At 38.7% G+C, this 6,462-nt stretch overlaps 1 long non-coding RNA gene across 3 annotated transcripts; it reads left to right on the top strand.

Moving 5' to 3' along the window:
• The first annotated feature begins 1,418 nt into the window (after window positions 1–1,418).
• On the top strand, window positions 1,419–6,104 carry LOC119320205. Of its 3 annotated transcripts, none has more exons than XR_005154847.1 (6): window positions 1,419–1,462; window positions 2,273–2,460; window positions 2,540–2,717; window positions 4,308–4,408; window positions 5,184–5,235; window positions 5,773–6,104. It is a non-coding gene; the product is annotated as an uncharacterized LOC119320205 (long non-coding RNA). The 3 variants fall into 3 exon arrangements; XR_005154848.1 differs by having other exon boundaries at window positions 1,422–1,462; window positions 2,270–2,460; XR_005154846.1 differs by lacking the exon at window positions 1,419–1,462 and having other exon boundaries at window positions 1,509–2,460.
• The last annotated feature ends 358 nt before the right edge of the window (window positions 6,105–6,462 follow it).

Genomic DNA, 6,462 nt, shown 5'->3' with positions numbered 1-6,462 from the left:
TTTGCCATTTGCTTCAATTACTGGAGCGCTTTGCTAATGGGTACGATCCAGTATAACATAAATGAATGAAAAGAGATGTTTCGTCCAACTAATTAGTTTTCTCTGTATTTTCAGTTCCGTGTACTATCTGATCAATTCTACCGTAGCTTCGAACAACAGGAGAAAATAAAGCAAGTTCAAGTGAAATCTCAAATAAAAATTCAGCTCAAGTTGAAGTCCAGGAGTATACCCATATGGAGCGGACATGAAAGTCGATCTTGTTGATGATTCTCAATAAATAGATGGTAAAGTTGGCAAATGGCTGAACCACATGGTGCCTAGCCCTGTAAGTTCACTTGTCCTTGAGCGGTTAGCTGAAGATTAATCATTTGAAGAAATTCAAAGGTTTATGGTGCTAATACCGATTTCTTTCTGAAAAATCAACAGTTACAAGTATCTGCATTTTGTTGAAAGTTCTTCGGTATAGCCCCCTCTCCATCAAAGTAGAAGAGTACGTGTTGATTTTCTCTCCCTTAATCTGATTGATATCATACAGAAGCTGCTACAGATGAATGAATATGGTGCAGTTGTTCCATTCATTATTTTGGGAGCATGAGTTTCAGTAAACAAAATGCAGGTGTTCGTTGCATGTGTCCATTCAATAAGGGCTTCGGCGACGGTCCGCTACTGGTGGCCGCCTCACCGTGGTTAAGTTTGGCATAGTCACATGTGTCGCTTGCTATTGTGGCCGGTCTCCAGGTACATAGCATTGTTCCTATTCATGCCTGTGTATGTAGTGTTGCTCCGTTAAATCACTTGTTCATCTTGTTTGTTCCAACCACGCTGGATGCCTAGTACTAGTAGCTTGCACTAGCCTCTACATGAGCATCTCAAGCCGTTGTTAATAGATGTGAATAGTACTGATTGTTTTGCTTGAGTTGGCGTCTCAGATTGTACCGGAGCATGTGTTTTCACAAATAGTTCAGGTTTAGAATTGCCAAAAGTTCGAACATAGTGAGATGGATGGGAAACTACGAGACAAAGATGATATTGGACAAAGCAAAATTAGTAAAAGAAAGAAAACGCTAGAAGTTCAACTAGGGTAACTTAAATAGTTCATGAAAAATAAATATAAAAGTTCAAAGAAGAGGGTCGGAAAAGATTTGGGAAAAGACACACACAAAAAACATGGAAAAGGTCAGTTAAAAAATACTTGCCATAGTTAAGAGTTTATTTGGAGTGGTTAGCAATTCAGTAACTAGAAAAAGGATACATTAGTTCAAATATACTTTCCATAAATTTCGTATTTCGTATTTCACCACCAAGTAAACTAAAAGCTCTCTGTTTGATAGAATATCTCATGTTATAACTTATAAATTTGTCTAGATGCAAGGAACAAATCTCCGGCCAACTTTTGCTTCATTGAAATAAATCAAGCTGTGTTTTGACAACATGGTGGCAGCCCTTCACTGAAATAAATCAGGTATGTTAGCCGCAAGAGTTCAAAAATCAGTTGTTTTTCAACTGAATAAAACGTGTCACGCAAGTTCAAGTATACCTACAGTAGGAGTTCAAAAATCTGAGAAATGAAGCTCAAACCAAGTTCAAAAATTGTTTCCTTCATAAATTAGTTGTTTTTAGTTAATTCGTTGTTATGGACAATACAAATACACACTGCTCTGTAGTACATGTGTGTATTGTAATTGTAATAGTGCTTTGGAGTTCAGAAAAAGGTAACAATAAATGTTCATAGAAGAACCCAAAACATTCAGTAGTTCTGGAAACCCAAATTTCAGTTCAACATGTTTTCTATCATCAGCTCATTAGAACCTCGGAAACGGTTCAATGTGTGTCTTCAAAAAAATAGTGTGGCTATTTATATTAAAAAATGCTACTTTCATTCGTTTGGTAGCCTTCTTTAATTACCACTTAATGTTCAGCCTTTCCAATTGCAGTTTTCACATCAGGTGACATGCCAAAAAAATCTAACCTCACAACTCAACGCAGGGTCAGACCAGATGACAGTTTTCATGATGTAATTTATCATCAGTTCATAAAGTAAACACAAATACAGTTTCATGTGTGTTATAGAAAAAACAATTAGGTTTATACATTATATAGTAGTTCAATATGCAGGGGCTTCGGCAGCAGTTCAACAAAAAAGATTTTACATCAGTTCAGACGCTGATAGTTATTTAGTTCAAACATGATTTTTGAGAAAATTATTCCCCAGCTAAGTTCGAAAATGTCATCCCGTGAAGTTCAGATATTGATGTTGATTTCTATGTAGAAGACAAGTTTAAGGAGCTGACAATTCTATAGGGAATTACATGCCAAGAATTTAAAGGGATGAAATAACCTTGGTTGTTACTTGACATTGGTTCTACTATAACCGAAGCTGCATGTTGCAAATTCGGGATGCATAAGCTAGCATAGTTATGCTTCTGAAGGTTCAACTTTTTCTTGACAAACACACAGCAGGTTGTTATGCTTCAGAAGGTTCAACTTTTTTTGGATTTCTCTTTGGTGTATGAGGACTAAAATAATTCATTCTTTCCAGATGTTCTTGTATTAGTTCAGGTGTTGCCCCTCCGCCTCCTTCTGGTACCCTCAGCGACGCTCCCCGCCACCTTTCAGCGTTGTCCTAGTGGGTGGTCCGACACGGCTGCGTCCAGCGGTCCAACACCGCCACCGGAGGCCGTTCAACGTCCCAGCGCCTCCTTCCTAGTCATTGTGAGGTACGCCCTGCTCGAAATCTTTCCTCTCCATCTCCCGACGGTGAAGATTTTCATGCCCCGCGTTCGAACTGCCATTTTATTTTGAATTGAACTAGGGCTGCTCTTGATTCAGACCTGAGGGAAGAAGGAAGAACCTCTCTCTTGTAGGCAGTAATATTGCTCTCTCATATCATCTCTCATCTCATAGGCAGTAATATTTTGATGAATGTGTTACTCAAAAAAACAAAATGATGTATTGACAATCAGTAGCTTAGAGAGAGTAGCATAGAGAAAAGTTGTTGTGTTCTGGATAACAAACAACACATGTGACAGTAAGTCCAGGTATTTCTACATGAGGAGTACAAAATTACTTTTACTGAGAGTTCACTTGAATCCTTGATAGCTACTGGCCATAGGAACTTAACCCAGAAAAAATGTGCAAAAAAGAACCATTCTGTACTACCATTAGTATGTTGTGTAATGTTTTATTTTTTGCTACCCTAGCAATTAATTAGCACAACTTTTCAAGAGTTGCACTCTCATTATTTATTTCTTGTACTGTTAATTTTATTTTCAGAACCGAACTTGTACATGGTACACGAGTTCCAATAGTAGCTTCTGTTGCAAAAAAATTACATAATCAAGCATTCTTGCTGTGTTGCATTTCTTTCCAAATATATAGATTGCCAGTTTTGAATCCGATTCTCAAATAGACAATCGTAATTCTATTGCCAGTTCTGAAATAAAGCAATGTTTGTGTAACAGTACCATAACAGCACCAAAACAAATCCTCATCCTTGGTAACTTACTGGCTTTGATCTTCTAGGGCAGCATTATGAGATCCTTGGTTTACTTACAGGTAGGCCATCAGTTCAAACCTAACACAGAAACTCCTTGCTTGGCATTTGAGCTCTTGTTTTCTCAAGACTAGTACTAGTAAATGTTATTTCACTAGGTATTCTTTCCTCAGTCCATAGAGAAATGTGCGAATAGTTCGATGTGTGTTGGAGAGATAGTTTTGTTTTATATATCATAAGAAGAAAAGATCATGTTTCCTAAGGGGAAAATCAAAAACATTATTAGCAACTCGCTATGTATTCTACCATCAGTTCTGTGTGTATTAGAGAGAGGGTTCGGTGTCTCATTGTTTTCACTTTCCCAGAAAAATATGTTTTATTGCAGATTAGGAACATTGTATTTACATTTTTTTAAACAAAGACTTCATATAAGTTCAAAAGAAAAAGCGTTGAAAGTTAAATCGAAAGCTCTCACCACTTCCCTTTCTATTTCTTAATTATTGTAGGACATTTCAAGCACTGAGCAAAAGGGATTAGGATAAATTGCAGAAGTAGTTGTAGGATGCTAAAGTTCTTTTGACTTTCCTTTCTCTCATTCTTCATGTACCGACTACCTGCTTCATTTTTTCTGGTTTCAAAAGTATAAGGGGAAGATGTAGAGGGTGGACTACTCAGGGCATTGCTGCTGGAGTTGTGGCGTATTCATGAGCTCCTGTAGAGCTACCGATCCATCGAGCCGCTCATGTCGATGAAATGCATGCTAATTAATTCCCTTGAAAACGCCATTGGTGACCTCAATCTTCTTTCTTGACAGGAGACAAGAGGGAGCGTCAGCACTGATACAGGGAGATGCACACCAAACCTGTCGCCCGAGGCCGTTTACCATTGCAGCGCCCCTTCCCCAGCCATCATGAGGTACACCCTACTCAAAATTTCTCCTCTCCAGCTCTCGACTGTAAAGATCTTCGTGCCTCCGTTCGAACTGTCATTTTATTTTGAATTGAACTACGGGTGCTCTTCACTCAGACCTGAGGGAAGAAAGGCAGAACCTTTCTTTCGTAGGCCGTCATAGATGGATCGGCAAGGTTTTTTCCGGCTCACTGTCAGTGATAATAAACAAGTCATTAGTCAAGAACATTCGTTGGATAATGAATTAGATGTTCTAGGACCTTCATAGGTTGTACCGGGAATTAGGCGAGCACATTCGTGGGATAATGAATTAGGCGACCAACAGTCCAACCCGACTGCCCCAAGCAGTTCACCGTCGCAGCTGCTAGGCTGATTGCGTCGAGCCTCCTGCCACTGCTGGTGGGGCTCCATCGCTGCACTGCCCATACCATTCACCGCCGCCACACCGGGTCATTCAAGGACACAACCCGAAGCAGTTCTACCCTGCGGCTCAGGAGGCACACACTTCGCCCCTCCATCCCAGGAGAGCAGTACATCTCCTTGTGCACGAGCAGTCCATTGCCAATGTACATAGATGAGAGGAATTAAGTTCAGGAAGATTAAAGGGTAATGTTTAGAGATGAGGCTGAGGGATCTGGTTCAACACCCATCACCCTTGTTTGGTTTTATCAATACTTGATAAATTACTAGAAGTTCAAAACAAGATGTAGAAATTCATGTTTCATGTGTATATAAGTTGTAGAAGTTGATGCTTAATATTCTAGTTCGTGCTCCTCTGCAGGTCAACCTCCTGGGATACACGAAGTTTCAGTTTGTCGAGAGGCTTCCTGGAGGTTCAAAACATTTCACTTCGCCTTTTTAGGCTTTTTCAGTACATCTTACAAAGTGTGTTTCCTTTCATCATTTTTGTCTACTTAAAAAGAAGTGTAGAAGCTTTAGGAAATACCCCCAAAATTATGTGTGCCCTCAGCACTCTTCTACGTGCTTATTCTAATGCTTATGAGAATTATTCTTCAAGGTCATAATTTGGAACTAGATAACTTTTCATAGATGATTGTACTGAAGCTAGGTGTTTAACAGAATTATTTCTCATAAGTTTGCAACTCACCTTGGTCTGGGTTTACATCTCATCCACACCAGTTCACGAAAAAAGTTGGAACTTGCATCTATATTTATGTTTCCAGTTACCTTCGGTTAATTGTGCTGAACTTGTCTAATTGTACCTTACTAGTACTAAACTTTTGTGCCTGTGCTACCTTTTGTAGATAGTTTTTGCCATGTGCTTCTATTGAACTTGTGTGTGGTTGCTTTTGAACTGTTCCTTAGTGATAATTCCTGGAATTTGAACTAAATGCATATGTGATGCACAGTTGCAGATTGTATATCATGGCAAAGACTATTTCAATGGGAGGTTCAACCAGAAGAGTTCAAAACACAAGAACTCTAGGAGTTCGCAGAACAAAATCTACTGTGAGAGTTTGCACTTGTGTGTGCAGTGCATGTGTTAGGTGTATGTTTTTTGTGTATGATCTGGACACTGAAGAAAGAAAACACAAGGACTCGGTCCATGTATAATTTTCTACCGTTTTTGCACTAAAATCTTTGGTCTGAAATGTATGAGTTTTGTACAATATTTGGCTTTGTATGTTGTATCTATAACATGTGACTTATAGCGCCACTGTTTATCGAAAGAAAAATCCAGTTACAGCCTCTGCAGTTACATTATTGTGGAATTTTTTACTGTGAATATCATACCTCTAAAAATTTATTGCACAAAAATAACTTCAGTGGTTATTTTGAGAAGTACAAACTCTCTGGTACGATAAGTTCGAGTGGAAGCTCCCAGTATATGATGGATGTGGGAGTCATTTTCACATTCACTGTTCAAAAAAATGGGCAGTAAACTGATGAAAGAAAATATTATTCAGTTCAATGATATAAACCATGCAAGTTCGGGGACGATAATATAGTAAAGCACAAAACCATAAAGGAGATCAGTTCGAGTACTATGTTTCAAAAAACAAAAAAGATAACACAACCGGTATCACCGTATTCATAAC

This window comes from Triticum dicoccoides, chromosome 6B (assembly GCF_002162155.2).
Source record: "Triticum dicoccoides isolate Atlit2015 ecotype Zavitan chromosome 6B, WEW_v2.0, whole genome shotgun sequence".
NCBI classification, from domain to species: domain Eukaryota; kingdom Viridiplantae; phylum Streptophyta; class Magnoliopsida; order Poales; family Poaceae; genus Triticum; species Triticum dicoccoides.
Note: the sequence above shows the minus strand (reverse complement) of the source record. Positions and strands in the feature narration are given on the sequence as shown.